Source organism: Malaclemys terrapin, chromosome 3, assembly GCF_027887155.1.
Source record: "Malaclemys terrapin pileata isolate rMalTer1 chromosome 3, rMalTer1.hap1, whole genome shotgun sequence".
NCBI lineage: Eukaryota > Metazoa > Chordata > Testudines > Emydidae > Malaclemys > Malaclemys terrapin.
This window is the reverse complement of record NC_071507.1, coordinates 208,389,319-208,413,845: the sequence shown is the minus strand read 5'-3', so window position 1 is coordinate 208,413,845 and position 24,527 is coordinate 208,389,319. Positions and strand designations below refer to the sequence as shown.

General features: G+C 49.7%; 1 long non-coding RNA gene across 1 annotated transcript; it reads left to right on the top strand.

Annotated features, from left to right (window-relative positions):
• The first annotated feature begins 18,145 nt into the window (after window positions 1–18,145).
• Window positions 18,146–23,461, top strand: LOC128833888 (uncharacterized). Its single transcript, XR_008444347.1, has 4 exons — window positions 18,146–18,336; window positions 22,291–22,339; window positions 22,483–22,537; window positions 23,367–23,461. It is a non-coding gene; the product is annotated as an uncharacterized LOC128833888 (long non-coding RNA).
• Window positions 23,462–24,527: the final 1,066 nt, after the last annotated feature.

Sequence of the window (24,527 nt, the reverse complement as noted above, 5' to 3'; positions counted from 1 at the left end):
GTCCCTCCCAGTCCCTCTGGCCCCTTCCTAGGGTCGGGTCGAGGGGAGGGAGGCTGGGGCGGGCTCTCTGCCCTAGTCTACAAGCCCCACCCCGCTGCAGCATGCACGGGAGCAAGACCTCCTCGCTGCCGCTCTGTGGGCCGGGGCAGGGTCAGGGCTGTGCTCTGCAGGCTCCTACAGGCCGGCCAGGCAGGGGGCCCCATGGGCTGGCGCCCCCATGCGGGGAGCTCAGCTGCGCGCTGCCCCAGGAGGGAAGGTGGGTGGCGCCGGTGGCGCCGGCTTGCCGCAGTCTCCCTCATATAGGGTGACCAGACGTCCCGACCAATGTAAGGTCGGGACGCGGGACAAGTCCCCTAAAATCAGGACTGTCCCGATAATATCGGGATGTCTGGTCACCCTATCCTCAGCCCAGCAGTTCTTGACTTTCCTCTCTTAGTCCTCACGGCTCCTTCCCTGGACTGTTTCCTACCACTCCTGGTTCTCCTCCACCCCCCTTCCTCTGGGAGTACAAGCTCCAAATACTCCTTCCTCCTCCCAGGGAGTGACTGCAGCCTATGCATCTCTGCAGCCTCCAAACACGTCCCCCTCTTCCCAGCAGCAGCCCTGTCTGTTGCCAGCTTTCTGGCTTCATAGGCCTGGCCTATTCCTGCCCAGCTGAACCTGCTTGCCATCAATTCCCTGCTCCCTGGCTCTTCCTCCAGGTGTAGCCTATGGCGTTAATAGGCCTGGCTGGGCACCTTACCCCCTTCCAGTCCTGTGTGGTGTGGACACCCGTCACAGAGCATGATCCTGGCTGGTGCGTTTGGGCACCGCTCTAATGTCCATTAATAGGGGGCAGGGCCAGATTCTCCAAAGCTGCCCCGTATCTCTCCAGCCAGCTTTGCTTTCCCCCAGCCCCTTTCACCCTAGAGCCCGAGTTGAAACTAGCTTCTTTGTGTGACATCCTCCTTTGGGTACCTGGCCTGCCAGGAGTTACTCAGCCAATCCCTGCTTCCCGGACAAGAGGCTGCCCAATCAGGAAAGGCCATTGGCTCGGCAGATCAGCTGGTTTGGGGGTGATGTCATAGCGAGATCCTGGCATGTTGGGCTTCCTGGTGAAGCATTTAACAGCATTAAGTGAGTAGCACTGGGCGCGACAGCCCAGGCGCTGGGCGTTGGGGGTAAGTAGCAAAGGAAGGCAGTGGGAGCGAAGCAGTGAGAGCTCAGGGAGGGAGACCAGCGGGGGGGTCTGTTGCTTTGGTGGGTTTGAACCCTGGGATCCCAGGTGGGTTGTGCCTGGCATTGGGTTAGCAGGACAATCCCAGCGGGAGGAAGTGGCGCGAGGGGGTTTTACAAAACCCATTGGCGCCGTTTACCATCTTTCTATTCCGTGTCTCCTAAAAGCCCGGGCAGGGGCTGAAAGCGCCGCAATCCCCCCATGCAGAGTGGCTCCCCGTCACTGGGTGTGTCCAGCTGCCGGCTCCCTCTTTGTCTGTCTGTCCTGTCTGACTCCCACGTGCTGGCTCGCTCTCACCCCTTGGGAGGGCCCACTTTGCTTTGCTGCTTGGCGAGGTGCAGGCTCCGGTGCCTGTAGCAGCATCCAGGAGTGGGAGCCACTGGACCACTCCAAGAGAGACGCCCAGCTCCACCCCAACAGCTGGGCACCAGCTCCTTCCTCTTCCTCATCATCCCAGAGCTCATCTGTGCTTGGAGCAGGGCTGCCTGTGCCCCGCTGGTGGGTGCATCCACCCGGCAGGGAGAAAGTGCAGTGAGTCCAAATCTAAATGCACTGGTTGGTTCTTTCCTTCCAAAAGTGGGGGCCAGTGTTTATTCTGGGGCTGGATTCTGTATATTTGACTTTTTCTTTCCTACTAATCTGTCTAGCCATAACTGGATTGCATGGGGGTTTCTCTCTCTGTCTTTCTTTCCTTCTCAACCCCACAATAGGTGCATTGGGCCTGATTCTGATCTCCAGCTGGTGTAAATGAGGAGTAGCCCCACTGAAGTGAGTTTGCGTGGGGTAAAGTCAGTGTACGTGGGATCAGGATCAGGCCCGCTGCGTTCAAGGCTCGCGGGCTGTACCCAGAGCACAGGCGGGTCTCTGATCCCACTTCCCATCTGGCTGCAAATCCCTGCCTCCCTGTCCACGCACCCCACCCACCTTTGGGGGGGGAACTCCATTAGCCCCGACTGGGGCTAGTTAGGGTCACTCCCAGTTCCAGAACATGCCCCGAGGATGTCACCTTTGGGGGCAGCCCCACCTGAGAGCCAGCTGGGGTGGGACGGGATTGCTGGGGCCTGGCCCGGGGGTTCCCAGGTGGGACGTCCCAGAGACGGAGCGTTCCAAAGAGGCTTCCCCTGCCTTGCTAGATGGGAACAGCAGGCACGAAAGCAGTGAGACGTGAGGAAGCAGCCAGGGGACGGGGGTGCTGTCAGTGCTGGAAAGCTGGGGCGGAGGGGAGTCTGCTTTATTGATGGAGGCAGGAAACGTTCTTTCCTTGTGATGTCTTTAAATATTTATTTCAGATGGGGGAGGGGCAGGTGAGAGAGAGGAGAACTGGGCAGCAGCTGGAGGGCCAAGAAATGCATCGAGCTTTTAAAAGCTGAACCAGCCCTGGGGAGGCTGGAGGTTTCCCCACCTGGGGAGGGCTGTGCAGGCAAATCGCACCTGCCCTTCCAGCCGCACGGGCGCCTCATTGTTCAGCCCAGATGAGCTCATCTGGCATTATGCAGGGCGGCTGCTGCCTCTGTCTAGCAAACAGCAGCGCTCCCAGCAAAACTAACTGGGAGTCGTCAGTGGGCTTCTTTTAATCTCCAGCGCCTACTTGCACAGTCCCGATGGGCTCCCTGCCCTGCAGCCTGCCTGGCCTACGGGCTGTTTCCAGCCGGGATGCTGGTGCCCCTCACTCCTGACCTGCAGCCCCCCTGCTATCCCAGCCCTGGGCTCCCCACACAGCCATGTCCATGCCCCTCACTCCTGACCTGCAGCCCCCCATAGCTCGGAGCAGGCCCAGAGCTCCGGAACACCAGGAGCCGACCAGCCCGCGGCCCCGTTCCGCCGGCCGGCAGGAGCGCCGGGAGCCGAGCAGCCCATGACCCCATTCCGCCAGCCGGAGCACTGGGAGCCGGTCAGCCCGCGGCTGTGTTCCGTCGGCCGGAGCGCCGGGAGCCGGCCAGCCCGCGGCATTGCCGAGAGCGGGCAAGAACCCAGCTGGAGTGATTCTGAGGTGCCTGCGGAGGCGCTCAGGGCAAGGGGAGTTCGCCCCCCGGCTGGGGCAGTGCCAGGCGGGCAGGACGGGGGTGTGGGGCTTTCAGAGCTGCCTCCGCTGGCGTCATAGCTGGACTCAAGGTCCATACTTTGCCAGCAGATAATGGCCAGCTTAATGGCCAGCCTGCGGCCCCGTTCCGCTGGCCAGAGCACCGGGAGCCCGCCAGCCCGCAGCCCTGTTCTGTTCGGCTGGAGCGCCGGGAGCCGGCCAGCCCGTGGTACCATTCCGCCGGCCGGAGCACCGGAAGCCGGCCAGCCCGCGGCCCGAGAGGGGTGCTGGGAGTGCGGACAAGAGGGACATTTTCGGCGGGATTGCCCATTTATGGACTGCAATTATGGACAAGCCTGGGTTGCCGGAAGAAGGGCCCGGAAGAGAGGACTGGGAAAGCTCGTGGTCCCCGTCCGGGTCGAGGGGATCCGCACAAATGCCCTCGTGACTCGGGGTGCAGCCAGACCCTCATATGGGAGGGGCTGGTCCCCAACCTCAAACTCGGGCCCCTCGATCCATTTACAATGTGTACATGGGGACATCCACCCTTACCCCACGGCCTTGGTGAAGATAGAAGTCTGCCGCCGCGAGGGGAGCCTCCGGGTGGGCGTGGCCCCCAGGTTAGCCTACCCGGTGGTACTGGGGCGAGACTGGCCAGGCTTCGGGGAGGTTCTCCAGAAGTACCAACTGCCCGACCCACGAACGGGCAGGCTGAGGCCTCCGGGAGCGGGGCTGCTCGGGCGCACGATGAGGATCGACCCCGGAGAAGGGACCTCGGCACCGGAGGAGATACCCGCAACTCCTCCCGCAGCCAGGCCCCGTTCGGTGGGAGAGGCCCAGGCGGAACTGGAGCGAGACGTGGACTGTGTTCAGGAGAAGAGGGAAGACTGAACCCTAAGTAGAGCCTGGGAACAAGCCACCAGCCCGGACTCCAATGGAGACCCGCCTCCGTGAGCCCCACAGGGTCCCCGCTTTGAGATATGGCGGGAGCGTCTCTATTGGATCGCCCAAGAACTCTAGACCCAAGAGACGTTCCGCCAGCTCTTGATTCCCAGGAGGCTGCGGCAAGGCCTCCTACAACTAGCCCATGCAAACCCCTGGGCAGGACACCTGGGGCGGGAGAAGACCCTCCAGAGGGTGGCTCGCCGGTTCTTCTGGCCGGGCATACACCAAGAGGTTCGGGACTATTGTGCGTCTTGCCCGGAATGCCAGCTGGCAGGACCGAAGGGGATAGTCCGGGCACCCCTGGTACCCATGCTGGTCGTCGGCATACCCTTCGAATGGATTGGGATGGACCTCGTCGGCCCCCTTGAAAGAAGCAAGACGGGGAATCGCTTCATCCTAGTGATCATGGACTACACGATAGGTTACCCGGAAGCCGTTCCCCTAAAAACGGCAACAGCGCCTGCAATTGCTAATGAACTAGTTAAGATTTTTGCTAGAGTCGGGATACCTGCGGAAATCCTGACAGACCAGGGCACGAATGTGTCCTCCAAACTGATAGCCGAACTGTGTCACCTCCTCCACATACAAACGCTCTGGACGTCTGTTTACCATCCGCAGACAGATGGCCTGGTGGAACGTTTCAATGGCACCTTGAAATCCATGCTACGGAAGTTCGTGGAAGAGGACCCTACACATTGGGATACACTGTTGCCAGCACTGTTGTTCGCCATAAGGGGGGTACCCCAGGTCTCGACAGGGTTCTCGCCCTTTGAACAAGTCTTGTACGGAAGGCAGCCCAGGGGGATCTTGGACCTCCTGAAGGAGGAGTGGGAAGCCCAGGAGACGTGAGTTCTTGGGACCACCCAGTACGCGTTACACATCCGAAAGTGGCTTCAAACACTAAGGGCCTTTGCCCGGGAGAACTTGATACAGGCCAAGCGAGCCAAGAACGCCTCTGTAACCGCGGGACTAGGGGGCGGAGTTTCGGCCCAGGAGACCGGGTCTTGCTCTTGCTGCCCTCAGCTGAGTCGAAACTTCTGGCCAAATGGCAGGGCCCCTTCGAGGTAGTCCAGCGAGCTGGGCCAGTGGACTACGAGGTCCGACTATCGGGGCGACGGAGGGAGACGTGTTACCGCCATATTTTATGATAAAGAAAAGACGATCTATCGTTAATGATATTCCAGGTGTATCTCTCTGCTGCACTATGTCTCTTTTAATTAAAAATTTAAATAGGAAAAAAAGGCACACAACTTGAGTATTTTCTGAGCTATGTGTGAACTCTTTGTGTGGCCTCCCATCAATATCTTCAGTCTTTAAAATACGGAGATCTCCTTTGGAAGTGAACTTACTCCAGTCTTTCCCCAATCATGGTAAGGACTACAGGACCTAGTGAATCAAGCTCTTTCCACAGTGACCAGATGGGCTGCACAAACTGACTGTCTGATATCAGTTTCCGAGAGTACTTCAAATATTCGACTGGGATAAGAGGTTAACAATGAGACTGATCAGTGGTAGCTGTTATTTAAAGTCATGCAAGAAGAATAAAATCACTGAATAAGAGACAAACTTTTCTCAGTGACATGGAAAAACCTGTGAATGTTCTGTTGCTCGTCTGCGGACCTCCATCCAAACAAACCCCAAATTAGCAAAGGACCTGCTGGCAAATGTTTTTCAAGAGCCCCTTCCCCAAGAGATGGGACTTGTTTTAGAAACTGCCTTCGGTGTTAGGGATGTAATTAATGGAGAATGCAAGTGCTAGAAATTAAGGGGCTACTCTTCAGTGCCAAGAGCAACAACTCCCAATGAGTTGGGTGTCTCACTGCTCCCCTTTATGCCTTTGAAAACATCCCCCTAAATGTCGAGCTGTTAGATTGGCCACACAGGGCAGGTGGCTAGACATTTAGCTATTAGCAAATTGTGCCCACAGTTTTTTTTCATTTGCAGTTCATTCTTCGTCTGCTGGAATTATTCAGTACTCCCTATCTGAAATGTGAGCGATGTGGATTAGCTGATCACTCATGCGTTGGGGAAGGGAAGGATGAGGAGCAGTTCTCCTCTCCACATTCAGCTGGTGGGAGCCATTGCTTGAAAGCCTGATTATTATACGGATAGTCCCTCTCCCCAGCCCAATCCCCAAACCACTTCCTTGTCTCAGCCTTCCCTATTACGCGTGGGCCCTATGAAATACACCACCCCGGGCCTCAGAAACCCCCTGGCTCGAAGGCCTTCCGAGCTCCCCCTACTCCTGATCTTGTTGCCCTAAACCAGGTGCCTAAACTTGCTGATTCACACCAGCTGAGGATCTCACCCACAGAGCACATCTCCTCGCCTTTCCTTGTGCCAGTTCTTCTGTAGTGTGGGAGGGGGTGGGAGGGACAGGTGTGCTCTGTGGCACAGTTTGCTCTTCCAGGGCCGGCCTTACGGGTGGGCCTCCGGGCAACTGCCCAGAGCACCAGGGAGCGTCATGTGGCGTGCAGAGGTGTGCACTGCCGGCGTAGTTAGAAACTGCTCCCGGCTGGCAGGGGAGCGCCAGGTGGGAGGCGCCCAGATTTCTCCCTGCTCCCTCCCGGTGGAGGAACATGGGGGCGGGGTTAGCAGCAATGACATACAGATACTGCTCACCCCTCCAACATTCCTACGTCCTCCCCCAGGGGCTGTGAGGGGGGAGCGAGGAGCAACACCGTGCGCTCCGTGCATCCAGGTCAGTTTCCTCATGTGGGCGCAGGAGGGGGTTCTGGGGAAATGGGGGGGATACCACACCCATGGGGGCCAAGGGCACCAAATACAAGTTCACCCAGGCTGCCATTTTCCCTAAGGCCGGCCCTGTGCTCCTCTGCCCACACCGCTGGGGCTTTTATGGGTAAGATGACAATGACCATGTCAAAATATACCAGTTTTCCCCTTCTGTGATGTGGAACTGCTGGGGGAGAGGCTATGAGGTAGCGGCACGTGGTGTGTTCCCTGAAAGCAGGGTACCGCTAAAGGAGCTTTTGCTGCGTCTGGAATTCATGGGCGGTTTGACCACAGGTCCCTGCAGCGGGGCCCATCACTTGAATGGAATGTTAGAGCATAAAGTCAGCCCAGAACATCTCAGCATTTGCCGGATGATTCTGAGACATGTTCCGTATAGTTTGTGGTTGGCATTTAATAGAGAGATGGGTAATGAAAAAGGGGAAATGCCCCTGGGAAAGGACTGCTGTTCTATTGGGGGGAGGGGGGGAATGAAGTATATGTGGACAAAGGACAGACTTTGCCAGGAATGAACGACATATGAGATTCAGGACATTCCTGTGTGTAAAACTGGGAGTGAAAATGTGGACAAACTTCAAATCATTGAGCAACACGGGACGGGTGCACCTGAGCAAATTTGCTTCAGTCTGCTTGCTCCAGACGATATCGATCCACACACCCACCAATGATACAACCTTCAGTTAACAGCAGCAGTTGCCTCTTCCTCTTCAAAACACCACAGGCCCAGTGGAACGGACCTGGTTCTGTGGTGCAGGAATAGCAGGATTTGGGTAGCCCACACACGGTCATGGACCCCAGCACTGGAAGGGATTTTCCCTAGATCTCCCCATGCAATGGTATTTAGGAGGATGAAAAATGATTGGGCCATGGGATGGCCAGATGCTGGGGGCACAGACCTGTTGCTACATGGGTTCAGCAGTCACTGATCTCTGTGGAGCTGGACTGCAGAAGTGACAAGAGCTACTGCAGACTCGGGATTATCATAGTGGGCTTGGATTTCTTCCCGCAGCCCCCGAGAAACACTTTGTGCCCAAGCCGACTATTACTCCGCTGTGGGATGGCAAAGAATTTAACCCGTTAGGCAGAAATTTCACAATGGGCTGCACTTTTAAATAACCATTAACAACATGACAAAAATATTTTCAAACCATGCTCTTTTTGGCTAATTTGAGTTTCAGTTCACGTTGTTTCTGTCCTAGCCTATTTTCTCCATATTTCTACAGTGCAGTGCTGAATTTGTGACATCACGATTGCTTCTACAGCAACAGACTCTGAATTTCATGATGACTTCACTGCAGAATTAAGCAGAAAGAGGAGCGAGGCTGAAAAGCAGAAAGAGTTTATAATAGTTAAAAGGGGTGATGCTGCAGTCCTTGGGCACCCAAAACTCCCAGTGACTTTCAAGGATGGAGCCCAGATCATTTAAAACGGTAGAAACTGGGGATTTAGCAAGTTTCAGGCCAAGGACTGTAAAAGGATTGCTTGCTTGTGTAGAAAATGTTCTCGCTTTCACATTTGCCCTGGTATGAAAGTTCCTCTGAGTCAAGACATTTTATTAAACTAAAGAAAGATCTGCATGGGCAAATTTGGTCTTGCATTGCTTTAAAATAGTTTGTGTGTTGTGACACTTCAGATGTAATTGTAGTATGATTAAGTTGCTCATCTAGCCCCTGTTCAGATAGGAAGATGAAATGCTTCATTAAAAGTTATTGTAGACAGTAGTTAAATCTGGCACAAATTAGACCCGCACTTATGTAACTGACTGCTGTTGTATTTGCGGGGGGGGGGGGGGGGGGGGGAATATGAAGTATATGTAGACAAAGGACAGACTTTGCCAGGAATGAACGAAATATGAGATTCAGGACATTCCTGTGTGTAAAACTGGGAGTATTCCTTGCTGTCATAGATTTGTCAGAAAATCTTCTCATGATCACACTGTTAAATTCAGCTCCATGTTATGTTCATTTCCTATCTTTCCTGCTATTAATCAGATGATTGGTTTCAGTTAAAAGTTAATCAGGCTTCATACTGGAAATATGCATTGAAAGAATGTGCTGCAAAAGAGGGAATACTCCGATTCCGTATGGTTTCAAGACAAAGATATTTAACAGTTTTAGCAGTGTTCAGAAGGTTCAAGGTCCTTAAGCAAACAAAACAAACTCACAAAGCCCTCTATTTTTGTTTCTTGGCACTTAACTTTCTGAGAACTCTGGCTTTTTTTAGTATTGTTGGGAGTTAATGGGTGTCAAAGGCTCCAGACAGACAAATCCTTCTCAGAATTTGGTGATCTGAAATGTGCTCCTGCTGTTAAAAGAATTGTCAAAATTCTGGCCCCTTTAGCTTGTATTCACTGAATGCCTCGATTGCCAGACTAACAAGGGCACTCAGCACACAAATACTGAAAATCTCATTTCTGTTTATGTTAGTTTCCAAGACATGTAGCCCGGATAATTGACTCCAGCTCTTACATGATGGTTTAGCCAGTTGGAGGCATTACATTATTCAAGGATCTCCCTGCAACATGGAGCCAGTCTATAGGAAACCAAATCAGTATCATTTTTTACTCTATTTGCGCAATTTGGCAATGACTAGGGGTCTTTTAATATTGTCCCAAAGGATGTAAATTTCAGAAGACAGTAGTAGCAACTTTACAAGCTATGCTCTCTAGGAAAAGGTCAATGTTTGCTTCACTCCCTGTAGACTAGCTCAACATGTCAGAGGCGTTTAATCGTTTGATGCTTCCTGTGGCATTACATTGTAATAGGACCACATAAAAATAGAGGATAGAGTCTAACAGTAAAAATATAACTGAGTTTTCAGTGTTGAATACCCCTGTTTAGCGTGGTGATTGGCAGCATTCAGAACATGTAGTTGCAGAATTTTGATAATTCCCTTTGCAGGGTGATTAACATTTTGTTTTTGCGTTTTTTAATTAAAACGATGAAAAGCATGTACAAGTGGGCCATGAGATGGCCGGATGCTGGGGGCATAGACCTGTTGCTACATGGGTTCAGCAGTCACTGATCTCTGTGGAGCTGGACTGCAGAAGTGACAAGAGCTACTGCAGACCTGGGATTATCATCTGTATAAAATCAATTTCAAAATCGACTTTTATAAAATTGACCTAATTTCGTAGTGTAGACATACCCTCAGTTAACTCCCTTAATGTCAATCAGAGAGCAAAGATGACTTTGTGGTTAAGGCACTGGATTGGGGCTCAGGAGAGCTGACTCAATGTGACCTTTTCAAGTCCCATAGCCCTTGCCTATGCCAGAAAAGTGGTATTAGTCTGACTCAATCAATGTAGCTTGTTTTGGTAGAATTAAGCAAGGGTTCAAAGTAGACTTCTAAGACATATGCTTAAATTGACTTGATACTGCTCAACATTTTATTAAAAAACTAGAATGATATAAAATTAATATGGCACACGTTAAATGGATTAAAAACTGGCTGATAGGTCTCAAAATGTAACTGTCAACAGGGAATCAAAATAATCAGGATTGTTTCTAGTGGGGTCAGTTCTTGGCCTTATGCTAGTTAACCTTTTTATCAACGGAAGAAAACAAAACCATCACGGATAAAGTTTGCACACAACACAAAAATTGGGGGAGAGGTAAACGGCGAGAGGACAGGTCACTGATACAGCATGATCTGGATCACTTAGTAAACTGGGTGCAAGCAAACAATATGTTTTAATATGGGTAAATGTATACATCTAGGAACAAAGAATGTAGGTCATAATGGAGGACTCTATCCTGGGAAGCAGTGACTCTGAAAGAGATCTGTGAGTTGTGGTGGATAATCAGCTGAATATGGGTTCCCAGTGCAACGCTGTGGCCAAAAGGGCTAGTGCCATCCTGGGATACATAATCAAGGGACTCTTGAGTTGGAGTAAAGAAGTTGTTTTACTTCTATCTTCAGCCCGGTGCAACTGTTACTGGAATATTGTGTCCTGTTCTGATGTTCACAATTCAAGGATGTTGATAATTAGGGAGTGTTCAGAGAAGAGCCATGAGAATGATTAAAGGATTAGAAAACATATCTTAGAGTGATAGACTAAAGGAGCTCAATCTATTCAGTTTAACAAACCAAAGATTACGGGGTGACTTAATCACAGTTTAAAAGTACCTACATGGGGAACAAATATTTGATAATGGGCTCTTCAATCTAGCCGAGAAAGGTCTAACACGATCCAATGTCTGGAAGCTGAAGCTAGACAAATTCAGACTGGAAATAAAGCATCAATTTTTAACAGTGAGGGTAATTAACCACTGGAACAATTTACACCAAGAGTTGTGGTGGATTCTCCATCCTAGCCATTTTTATATCAAGATTGGATGTTTTTCTAAAAGATCTGCTCTAAGAATTATTTAGGGAAGGTTCTCTAGTGGTAGCCTGTGTCAAACTAGATGATCCTGGTGGCCCCTTTTGGCCTTGGAATCAACGAAAAACCAGTTTAAGTGCTTCTATATTAGGGATTTTCACCAGTTTAATTTAGTCAAACCAATGCAATTTTTCTAGTACAGACAAGGCCTTAATCTCTGCCTTAGTTTCCCATCTGTCCAAAGGTGAGAACACTTTCTTTTTCTACCCTTTGTCTAGTTTATTTAGATTGTAAGATCTTCATGGCATAGGCTGTGTTTTACTATGTGTACATACAGCATCTAGCACCAGGGAATGCTGGGCCCCAAGCCACCACTGTAATACAAATAGTAAATAATAATAAATACTCCTGGGATTAAATTGGCCCAGTGTGTGCATGAGATTATTCAATACCAGAGATAAATTGGGGCTGAAGCAATCTGGATGCAGGAAAAAGAGGATGGGTTTCTCTGGGAATAAGTTAAGATCCTTGTTCCCCTGTTAATAACGAAAATAAATAATAAATCACACACATACATATGTTGTTTGAAGAGGGGCCGGTCACGTGAACAATGATTCCTAATCCAAGACTTTTTATTAGTGGGATGTCACATCTAATGATATCCTAACATCAGACCCGCCAAGCCCCACACATCTGAAGGGAGGAACTTCTCATGCAGGGTCATTTCTCCTGTTTATGATTACTCTTATTACAATAGCCTGTAGAGGCCAGTCAGGATCAGGGTCACATCGTGTCAGACACTGTGCAAACGCATATAATGAAAAGAAGACCCCTGCCCTAAAGAATGTACAACCTAGGGGTCAATGTGATACCTTCATTCACATTGAATAGTACCTCATACCATAAGTAGTCCCATTGCAGTCAGGGTAGTACTCTGGGCCTGTTTTAACTAATACATTTTTAAATTCGAGTGTAGTCAGGGAAGTTGTATTTTCCTATGTGACTTAGGTGCCCACCTCAAATTTTCAAAAGTAACAGGCTCTTAAGAGCCTAAGGCCCATTGACTTTCAGTGAAACAAGCTCTTAAGCACCTCCATCGCTTCTGAAAATGGGACCAAAGTGCTTTTTAAAAATGTGGCTAAGGTCATAGAATAGAATCATAGAATATCTGGGTTGGAAGGGACCTCAGGAGGTCATCTAGTCCAACCCGCTGCTCAAAGCAGGACCAATCCCCAACTAAATAATCCCAGCCAGAGCTTTGTCAAGCCAGGCCTTAAAAATCTCCAAGGAAGGAGACTCCACCACCTCCCTAGGTAACGCATTCCAGTGCTTCACCACCCTCCTAGTGAAATAGTGTTTCCTAAAATCCAACCTGGACCTCCCCCACTGCAACTTGAGACCATTGCTCCTTGTTCTGTCATCTGCCACCACTGAGAACAGCCAAGCTCCATCCTCTTTGAAGCCTCCCTTCAGGTAGTTGAAGGCTGCTATCAAATCCCCCCTCATTCTTCTCTTCTGGAGACTAAACAATCCCAGTTCTCTCAGCCTCTCCTCATAAGTCATGTGCTCCAGACCCCTAATCATTTTTGTTGCCCTCCGCTGGACTCTTTCCAATTTTTCCACATCCTTCTTGTAGTGTGGGGCCCAAAACTGGACACAGTATTCCAGATGAGGCCTCACCAATGTCGAATAAAGGGGAACGATCACGTTCCTCGATCTGTTGGCAATGCCCCTACTTATACAGCCCAAAATGCCGTTAGCCTTCTTGGCAACAAGAGCACACTGTTGACTCATCCAGCTTCTGGTCCACTGTGACCCCTAGGTCCTTTTCTGCAGAACTGCTACCTAGCCATTCATTCCCCAGTCCGTAGCAGTGCATGGGATTCTTCCGTCCTAAGTGCAGGACTCTGCACTTGTCCTTGTTGAACCTCATCAGGTTTTTTTTGGCCCAATCCTCTAATTTGTCTAGGTCCCTCTGTATCCGATCCCTACCCTCTAGTGTATCTACCACACCTCCCAGTTTAGTGTCATCTGCAAACTTGCTGAGAGTGCAGTCCACACCATCCTCCAGATCATTAATGAAGATATTAAACAAAACCGGCCCTTGGGGCACTCCGCTTGAAACCGGCTGCCAACTAGACATGGAGCCATTGAACACTACCCGTTGAGCCCGACGATCTAGCCAGCTTTCTATCCACCTTACAGTCCATTCATCCAGCCCATACTTCTTTAACTTGGCGGCAAGAATACTGTGGGAGACCGTATCAAAAGTTTTGCTAAAGTCAAGGAATAACACATCCACTGCTTTCCCCTCATCCACAGAGCCAGTTATCTCATCATAGAAGGCAATTAGGTTTAGGAAGGCACGACTTCCCCTTGGTGAATCCATGCTGACTGTTCCTGATCACTTTCCTCTCCTCTAAATGTTTCATAATTGATTCCTTGAGGACCTGCTCCATGATTTTTCCAGGGACTGAGGTAAGGCTGACTGGCCTCCTTCTTCCCTTTTTTAAAGATGGGCACTACATTAGCCTTTTTCCAGTCATCTGGGACCTCCCCCAATCGCCATGAGTTTTCAAAAATAATGGCTAATGGCTCTGCAATCTCACCCGCCAACTTCTTTAGCACCCTCGGATGCAGCGCATCCGGCCCCATGGACTTGTGCACGTCCAGTTTTTCTAAATAGTCCCGAACCATTTCTTTCTCCACAGAGGGCTGGTCACCTTCTCCCCATATTGTGCTGCCCAGCGCTGCAGTCTGGGAGCTGACCTTCTTCGTGAAGACAGAGCATTGAGTACATTAGCTTTTTCCACATCCTCGGTCACTAGGTTGCCTCCCTCATTCAGTAAGGGACCCACACTTTCCTTGACTTTCTTCTTGTTGCTAACATACCTGAAGAAACCCTTCTTGTTACTCTTAACATCTCTTGCTAGCTGCAACTCCAAGTGTGATTTGGCCTTCCTGATTTCACTCCTGCAGGCCTGAGCAATATTTTTATACTCCTCCCTGGTCATTTGTCCAATCTTCCACTTCTTGTAAGCTTCTTTTTTGCGTTTAAGATCAGCAAGGATTTCACTGTTTAGCCAAGCTGGTCGCCTGCCATATTTACTATTCTTTCTACACATCGGGATGGTTTGTTCCTGCAACCTCAAAAAGGATTCTTTAAAATACAGCCAGCTCTCCTGGACCCCTTTGCCCTTCATGTTATTCTCCCAGGGGATCCTGCCCATCTGTTCCCTAAGGGAGTCAAAGTCTGCTTTTCTGAAGTCCAGGGTCCGTATTCTGCTGCTCTCCTTTCTTCCTTGTGTCAGGATCCTGAACTCGACCATCTCATGGTCACTGCCTCCCAGGTTCCCATCCACTTTTGCTTCTTCTATTCTTCCCTGTTTGTGAGCAGCAGGTCAAGAAAAGCTCTGCCCCTAGTTGGTTCCTCCAGCACTTGCACCAGGAAATTGTCCCCTACACTTTCCAAAAACTTCCTGGATTCTCTGTGCACCGCTGTATTGCTCTCCCAGCAGATATCAGGGTGATTAAAGTCTCCCATGAGAACCAGGGCCTGCGATCTAGCAACTTCTGCTAGTTGCTAGAAGAAAGCCTCGTCCACCTCATCCCCCTGGTCTGGTGGTCTATAGCAGACTCCAACCACGACATTACCCTTGTTGCTCACACTTCTCAACTTTATCCAGAGACTCTCAGGTTTTTCTGCAGTTTCATACCAGAGCTCTGAGCAGTCATACTCCTCTCTTACATACAACGCAACTCCCCCACCTTTTCTGCCCTGCCTGTCCTTCCTGAACAGTTTATATCCATCCATGACAGTACTCCAGTCATGTGAGTTATCCCACCAAGTCTCTGTTATTCCAATTGCATCATAGTTCCCTGACTGTGCCAGGACTTCCAGTTCTCCCTGCTTGTTTCCCAGGCTTCTTGCATTTGTGTATAGGCACTTAAGATAACTCATTGATCGTCCTTCTTTCTCAGCATGAGACAGGAGTCCTCCCCTCTTGCGCTCTCCTGCTTGTGCTTCCTCCCGGTATCCCATTTCCCCACTTACCTCAGGGCTTTGGTCTCCTTCCCTCGATGAACCTAGTTTAAAGCCCTCCTCATTAGGTTAGCCAGCCTGCTGGCAAAGATGCTCTTCCCTCTCTTCGTTAGGTGGAGTCCGTCACTGCCAAGCACTCCTCCTTCTTGGAACACCATCTCATGGTCGAAGAATCCAAAGCCTTCTCTCCGACACCACCTGCATAGCCATTTGTTGACTTCCACGATTCGACGGTCTCTACCCCGGCCTTTTCCTTGCACAGGGAGGATGGACGAGAACACCACTTGCGCCTCAAACTCCTTTATCCTTCTTCCCAGAGAATATTCAATGTTTGTAATGGCTCAGCCATTCCCAGTCCCTATTTAAGCCTAAATTGATTGTATCTAGTTTGCATATCAATTCCAGCTCAGCAGTCTCTCATTGGAGTTTGTTTTTGAAGCTTTTCTGTTTCAAAATTGCCACCCGCAGGTCTGTCATAGAATGACCAGACACGTTAAAGTGTTCTCCTACTGATTTTTGAATGTTATGATTCCTGATGTCAGATTTGTGTCCATTCATTCTTTTGCGTAGAGACTGTCTGAGTTTGTGTGTGCCAGGCGGCCTGGTTACTACATGCAGGGCGACCCCAACACACGCCCAGTCCTGGATTTTCCTCAACCCGAGGACAGTCCAGAGAAATCATATGGTTTGTTTGTTCCTTTAAAGACACCAAAGCCCTTCACAGCTTATTAACTTAACTGGGGGTAACTAGACCCTTCCCTTGAAACGCAGCACTGAGTTGATGATCAAACTGAAATGAGTCTATTAACAAACCATACAAAGAATTCCTTGAATTCAAGTATAAGTAATGCAACTAGAAAGAGTTACTAGTAAAACAAAACAAAATACACTTGTAAAGGTCTAAAACTTCATCTAGCAAGACACAGGCTCTGTTCAAGATGGTTTCTCTCATCCATAGTCTCCCAGCTAAATGGTGACTGGCTCTCCCCTTGGTCAGGCTCTCTTCCAGGGGCCCAAAGGTGCTGGTATTTTTATTTTCTTAGGTTAAAGAGAGAAGGTGGGGTTCTCTGCCCCTTTCTTTTATAGTCCGTTGAGTCTTGGAAGTGGGTTCTTCTAAAGCGGTGGTTGTCAACCAGGGGTACGGGGTACACAGAGGTCTTCTAGGGAGTACATCAACTCCTGTAGATATTTGCCTAGTTTTACAGCAGGCTACATAAAAAGCACTAGTGAAATAAGTACAAACTAAAATTTCCTACAGACAGAAGGAGAAAGTCAGCAATTTTTCAGTCAGAGTGTGCTGTGACATCTGTATTTTATGTCTGATTTTGTAAACAAGTAGTTTCTAAGTGAGGTGAAACGTGGGGGTACACAAGACAAATCAGACTCCTGAAAGGGGCACCGGAGACTGAAAAGGTTGAGAGTCACTGTTCTAAAGGAGACCCCTCAAAGCAAAGTGTATCCAAGCTGTGAGGAAGGCGCCTGAAGTCTGGTGGTGAAGGCTCCGTGTGTAACCCACACACCTCCTGGGGGTGGTGTCCTGTCCCATCTAGTGGCACCAAGACCACTTCATGAGAGAGAGCTAAAATGAGTCTCTGCAGCCTTAGCTAAGAGCCCGTTGGCTTTTAGCTCCTGCGTAGAGACTCATGCACTAAGCTCCAGAGGTCCCAGGTTTGATCCTGTCCGTCAACATTACACGTGCGCTTCTTTTCCCCCCCACTTGTGTTTGCTGAAATGTAAATTGCTCTGTTCACTACCATCTCCTTCCCCGGCTGTCTTGAGGACCCTGTTTGCTGCTTATAGAAACCCCATTCCTTTGTTTAGGACAGACCTCTTTAACAACGTTACCTAGGAGGGGCTGTGGGGTTTTCACAAGTAATGTCGTACAGGGGGAACTCATAACTCTCTATGTAATGTTGCATCATGATCTTATTGACCAGAGGGTCGTTAGTTTTCAAATGGTACCTCACAAGGCATATTTCGTACAAAGATGATGACCATAGCATGTAGGGTGTGACTAGAGGGCTGCTTTGGGTCACACATGCTCAGTAGGGCATCTCCAAGGGTGAAAGGCCAATTCCACTCCCAAATTTAAAGAAAAGGGGGTGCCAACTTGTTCGGCCAGTTCAGCCAGCCCCAGAGGGAGACAGCGTATGGGGGGCGGTGAAGATCTCTGCCCTGAGGGCTGGTGTTCGCAGGCCTGGTTTGCCTACCTGCAGCGAGCAGATAACTACCCGGAGAAGGATCCCGGCCTATTGAAAGAACAAGGTGCTTGCGGCCTGGTCAGCTCAGGAGGGTGTGAGGACATAAATGCCAAATAAGCAGCGCATGCTTTCAATGCATGGGATTAGTGGCCCGTGTACCTGTCAGTACTGAAGAAATCTCTATGTTGGATCCTGTTATTTTTCTTTGACCGGTATGGGCTGTATTGCTGGAATGCTAAGAGCATGTTTAGATTCATGAGGCGTCTTAGTTAACCCACAAATTGTCTTCTTAGCAACGGAAGGAGTTTTTTGTTTCGTTTGAGCAGCTTTACTACACTGTGGCGTCTTTCCTCCAAATCGGAGCAACTCAGGGTACTGGCATCCCCACCTGTCCCAACTGGCAGATTTATGGTGTTCTCCACAGCTGGGAGTTCCGCTGTCAGAACAGACTGACCCTGCTCCCCGGCCCTGCAGGAAAATGGAATTATTACGGGCACGGGTGGAATCCAAGTTGGGTGGGTTACACTCAGGCCAGGCCCTGGTCTCCGGCTCTTTAACGGAGCACTGACTCTGCTCTCCCAGGAGCCACTCTCTGCCTGAACACAGGTTGCTCTTACAGGCCCAGCTCAGCATGTGACATCTACCCTGTCTTTCCATCCAGACTCCATGGAAGACTGGAGACCTGAGCAGGATTATGACATCACAGGTATCACGGAGACTGAACAACTGTAACATAAGAATGACCAGACTGAGTCAGACCAATGGTCCAGCTAGCCCACTATCGTGTATTCCCACCGTGGCCAATACCAGGTGTTTCAGAGGGAATGAACAGAACAGGTAATCATCAAGTGATCCACCCCCCCATTGCCCATTCCCAGCTTCTGGCAAACAGAGCCTAGGGACACTCAGGGCGTAATATTGCATCCCTGTCCATCTTGGCTAATAGCCATTGATGGACCTATCTTTCATGAACTTATGTAGTTTTTTTTTTAATCCTGTTCTAGTCTTTGCCTTCACAACATCCTCTGGCAAGGAGTTCCACAGGTTGACTGTGCGTTGTGCGAAGAAATACTTCTTTTGTTTGTTTTCAACCTGCTGCCTATTAATTTCATTTGGTAACCGCTAGTTCTTGTGTTATAAGAAGGAGTAAATTACACTTCCTTGTTTACTTTCTCACCACCAGTCATGATTTTATAGACCTCAATCATATCCCCCCTTAGTCGTCTCTTTTCCAAGCTGAATAGTCCCAGTCTTATTAATGTCTCCTCATACAGAAGCTGTTCCAGACCCCTACTCATTTTTGTAGCCCTTTTCTGAACCTTTTCCAATCCCAAGATATCTTTTTTTGAGATGGGGAGACCACATCTGCAGGCAGTATTCAAGATCGGTGCGTACCCTGGATTTATATAGAGGCAATAGGATATTTTCTGTCTTGTTAGCTATCCTTTTCCTAATGATTCCCAACTTTCTGTTTCCGTTTTTGACTGCCACTGCTGATTGAGTGGATGTTTTCAGAGAACTATCCACAATGCCTCCAAGAGCTCTTGTTGAGTGGTAACAGCTAATTTAGCCCCCATGATTTTATCTGTAGAGTTGGGATTATGTTTTCCAATGTGCATTACTTTGCATTGATCACCCTTCAATTTCATCTGCCATTTTGTTGCCCAGTCACCCAGTTTTGTGAGATCCTTTTGTAACTCTTCACAGTCTGCTTTGGACTTAACTATCCTGAATAGTTTTGTATTGCCTGCAAATTTTGCCACCTCTCTGTTTACCCCTTTTTCCAGATCATTGATGAATATGTTGAATAGGACTGGGCCCAGTACAGACCACTGGGGGACACCACTATTTACCTCTCTCCATTCTGAGCAATGGATTATTTATTCCTACCCTTTGTTTTCTATCTTTTAACCAGTTACTGATCCATGAGAGGACCCTCCCTCTTATCCCATGACAGCTTACTTTGCTCAAGAGCCTTTGGGGAGGGACCTTGTCAAAGGCTTTCTGAAAATCCCAGTATGTCAGTGCACTGCAAGGCCTTCAGTGGCTTTTAAACTTTCCCAATGGGACATCGGAGACATGGTCCAGTTAACTTGTGTTCAGGCCTAACAAGAACCTGCTGTGAGAAACTCGTTTTAACAATGATGCCCCTGTGCCAGCACAGGTCACAGGTCAAAATGTGTCACTTCAACAACCATGGCATTGGGAGAGCCCAAAATAACCACAACACACCACAGGAATGTACTGACTATGACCCCTTACTTCAAATGCACTGTGGCCTAGTGGATAGAGCACTAGACGGAACTCAGGAGACATAAGTGCTAGTCCTGTCTCTGCTACTGTCTTGCTGGGTGACCTTGGGTAAGTCACTGTTCTTCTCTGTGCCTCAGTTTCCCATCTCTAAAAGGGGGCTAATGCTACACCTCCTTTGTAAAGTGCTTTGAGATCCACTGACTAAAAGTGTTAGATAAGAGGAAGGGCTCTTTATTATCTCATGATATAGAGTGCTTTTCTTAAAGCTCCCACTGCTGGAGTCAAGTGATTTATATGAGAATCTCGGGTTTTTATTTGATTTGATTTGATTTCATTTTATTTGTTAGCACATTTTAAGCCCTCATGGTTGCAAAGAGAAGCTGGAAAATGTAAATTGAGTGCACCCTAGTGGCTCAGACACCAGAAGGCAAATGAAGAGTTCCCCAGATGAATTTTTTTTTAAGATATCATTATTTTGAAGTCAATCTCATGATTTTGGTGGGGCCCAGCTCATGGTTTTGGAATGCTTGGGCAGGCAATACCGTGAAAGTTTTTCTGCACTTGTAACACTAGATTATCACTTCAGGCTGGGAGATTCTGCTTCACAAGTAGGGAAAAAACGTCCCTTGCCTGGGGGCTTGAGAGTCATAAAGCTCGGAAAAGACCCAGGGTTTTCCTGGGAAATCTGATGCCCTCTCTCCTGCCTAGTTCTGAGCTCAGCAGCTCAGCCCCCTTGGGCTGTTGCCACATCCTATCACCTGATGTAAGCACAGCATTGACAGCTCACAGGCTAGAGGGACATTGCAGGAGGGCAGCCCCATTCTGACGTAGAGACGACATCAGCGCCTGCCAGATGCCAGAGCAGCAACCTGCCCTCAGGTGTAGCCTGGGCACTTGCTGCTGGTTTCAGAGTGTCTCTAGGTCAGAACGGTAAGAGTGTCTGAGCAGGGAAATGACGCCCTGTATAGAGATCCTGATACTGCTCCTGGTTCTCATCTTGAATGCTGTGCTGAGGCGCCTCAGATCTGAGGTAAGTGAGAATCCTAGAGAGAGGGAAAGGCTGGATTGATGCCAGCTGAATGCAGGGACCAAACAGAAGTATTTTTAAATCAGCAGGCTCGGATCATCTACACCCAAGAGTCCTCAAAGAGCTGGCTCGGGAGGTTATGGGCCCACTGACATGAATTTTTAACAAATGTAGGATTCCTGAGGGAATTCCAGAAGGCTGGATAATAACCTCTCTCCTCCAACTTGAGATTCCCTGTTTATGCATTCAAGGACCGCAGGACATTTGGATTAAAAAATTAGCACTATACAATATCAATGGAGCACAGGTTACATGGACTGAGACCAGGCTAATGGCTGACTGACAGATCTCAAAAAGTAATTGTCAAAGGGCTCGTCGAATGCGGGTGTTTCTAATGGGGCTCTGCAGGGATCAATATTAGGTCTGATGCTTTTCAATATCTTTATCAATGACTTGGATGTCAATATAAAATTGCTGCTGATAAAAATATGCTGAGGACACAAAGATTGGCAGAATGGGAAATAACGAACAGGACAGGGCAGTCATACAGAGAGTTCTGGAGAGTTTGTTTGGCAAATGGGGCCCATTCAAACAAAATGTGATTTCATACAGCCCAACACAGACTTCTACATCTAGGAACAAGGAGGGCATATTCAGCTTTGGATTGAACGATCTTTAGTTTTGTATCATCTGCAAATCTGGCCACTTCACTCTTTCCCCCCTTTTCTAGATCATTTATGAATATGTTGAACAACTCTGGTCCCAGTACAGATCCTTGGGGGACGTTGCTATTTATCTCTCTTCCACAAACTCACCATTTATTCCTACCTTTTGTTTCCTATCTTTAAAACCAGTTACTGGTCCATGAGAAGACCTTCCCTCTTATCCCCTGACAACTTACTTTGCTTAAGAACCTCTGGGGAGGGATCTTCTTTAAGGCTTTCTGAAAGTTCAGGTACACTATACCCACTGGATCGCCTTTGTCCACATGCTTCTTCACCCCTGTGACATTACGCCCTATATTCTTCATAGAAATATTGTTCTATGAATATGGCATAACTAAGGTATGTTTTATGCAAGATGGGTCATGTGAGATATCATTGGAAAGGTTCTGATTTACTGAATGTGATTATCCTATTTGTATGGATGTATCATTTCTGTATCTGAAGTTAGGAATACGGGCTCTGTATCAATTACAAAAGTGCTTGTACCAGGGGAATGCCCACCAAACAGTAGGCAATCCGCCTGGATGGGCCAGTAGGACTTTGAAGATACTAAACTTCCTCCTTCCTGAGAAGTTTCCTGGGATGCTGCTTTGACACTGCAGGGTCATGTGATCCTGTCACCTGGTACTGGACATCATTTTGGACTGGTGGTATTTTTCCACTAGGAGGGAGCGGGGATGGGAAAAACTGCCCCCTGGCCCCACATGGCAATCACCTCTGGCTCGTTGTTATCCCTGTTTTATTGGAGTTCCCTTATAACCCTGCTGCTATCTCTGTGTGTGGCAGGCTTCTCCGAGGAAGACGAGGCACAGGGACAAAAGGAAGAAGCCGAAAGGTAAGCAGCCCCTGACCCCACAGTCATGCCCACAGTCGTGCAGAGGCGCTGGCTGGGGCCCCTGAAATCTGGGGCTCTGGGGCGCTAGGAAGCAGAGGGTGCCCAAGCAGCTCAAGGTCTCCTTTATGTCTCACTTCTGGCAGGTTTTGGACGCTGTGAGGAAGGGTTGGAGGAGACTTGTGCACCCCTAGAGACATGGTAAGCAATGCCCCCCTCCGTAAATCTGCAGTGGGTCAGTCCCCTCCTCTCGCGTCATGCAATTCATCCCCCCCAGGGGCAGTAGCCCTAGTAATCCCTCCCCTGCCCCGACCTATAGACCAGGCAAGCAACTATTCTCCTTAGAATCATGCAATTCATCCCCACCCAGCAGAAGTTGCCATCTCTGATCCACCCCCATGCGTCGTACAGTGGGTCATTCCTTCCTCGAGCATCATGCGGCTCATTTAACCTGGGGGGGGGGGGGCGGTAGATTGTGTCGACTGGACTGGACCATCCTCCCCTCCCAAGAGGGGGAGAACATGTTTTCTGGGAGCGGCCCCGTGCACACCAGGGAGGTGAGGTGGAGAGTTCAGGAGGAAGGCTGGCTTTTCTGGTACGGTGAGTAGGGTGAAAAGGATCCGGTAGCACCTGTGTAATGGCCCCTACTCCACCCCGCAGCATGGGTTCCCAGTAGGATTGGAACCTGGACCTTCAGCTCTGCAGCAGAAAGCACCCCTTAGAGCTAAAGAGGGAGCTGCATTAGTTGGTAGCTGTAGTAGGCTGTTATCCTATATGTTGATAGCTTCTGCGGAAGGGACATGACACACACGCTGCCAGCAGGATACACTCTCCCCTTCTCTGCACTAGACAGGGGTCACCTAACAATCCAGCTAATCCAAAACCCCAACATCCAAGGCCTGGGTATTGCAGGAGAGGAGGCTGCCTCAGTGGAGAATGGGACAGGGAGCCTTTCAGTGCCGCCCCTCTGGGTGAAAGAGGGCCTGAGGGCAGGGCCGGCACTCAGCTACCTGCTCTGTCTGTTCCACAGCTGCCTCATGCACCTGGAGCAGCTCCCCTGGGCTCACCGCCTCAGGATCATTGAGAGGAATATTCAGTACCTGGCCAGACACCTGGATGAAGATCTGAAACCGTAAGGCAACTGCACGGGGGGCACCAGCCTGGGGGCTGGGTGGGAGGGGATAGTGAATGGAGAGAGGCGGGAGCAGAGAAAACCAGACACTCCAGGATCCTAAAATAAGAGGGGAAAGCCACTAAGAGGCTTTAGCTTCCAAGGTGAGATACCAGTGACAGTGAGGTGAGGGATTATCAGAAATTAAATGCAGAGACCACAAGCTGGGTTGTGAGTAGGATCAAATCCTTCTGTCCGGCAATATCTCCCAGCAGGCGACTGTCTAGAACCTGCCCCTGCTTCCTGCTGTGTTTGAAAGAAACAGCAATCAGATGACCCCCTGGGACGGGGTGTCCACCCCACACAGGACTGGAAGGGGCTAAGGTGGCCAGGCAGACCCATTAACTCCACAGGGTGCCCCTGGAGGAAGAGCCAGGGAGCAGGGAATTGATGGCAAGCAGGCTCAGCTGGGCAGGAATAGGCGGGGCCCCTAAAGCCAGGAAGCTGGCAACAGACAGGGGCTGCTGCTGGGAAAGGGCAGCCCCTCCCTGGGCCGAGGGGGACGTGTTTGGAGCTGGTGCACCCAGAGCAAGGAGGGGAGCCAGGAGTGGCAGGAAGCAGTCCAGGGAAGTAGCAGGGAAGGCTGGGAGAGGAAAGCCCAGAACTGCTGGGTTGAGGGTCCCTGGCCTGGAATCTGCTGTAAAGTTCTTTTTTGACCCCTGTTTATGGTCTTGGCCTTCACAACATGCTCTGGCAAGGGTTACACACACGCTCACATCTTCCTCACCCAGACCAATTTTTGTAGCTAATCTTTCTATTAAAATAGCACTAGGTCCCCAATCATGCTCAAGGCCCCATTGTGCTAGGTGCTGCACATGTGCGTGTGACAAAGGGGTTATCGTTATAGATCAATTGAGTGCCAGCGCCCCCTCTCAGTCCGCTGTTAGCCAGTTGATGTCCTTGTGTCAGAGTGTGGTGTGCCATGCATGCCTAGGCACGGCCCCATTGCTGTACAGTTGGAAGGCTGTGCCCAAGCCCCGCCTTTGCTCAGCAGGGCCATGTCCCATCGGTCCTTGTCTG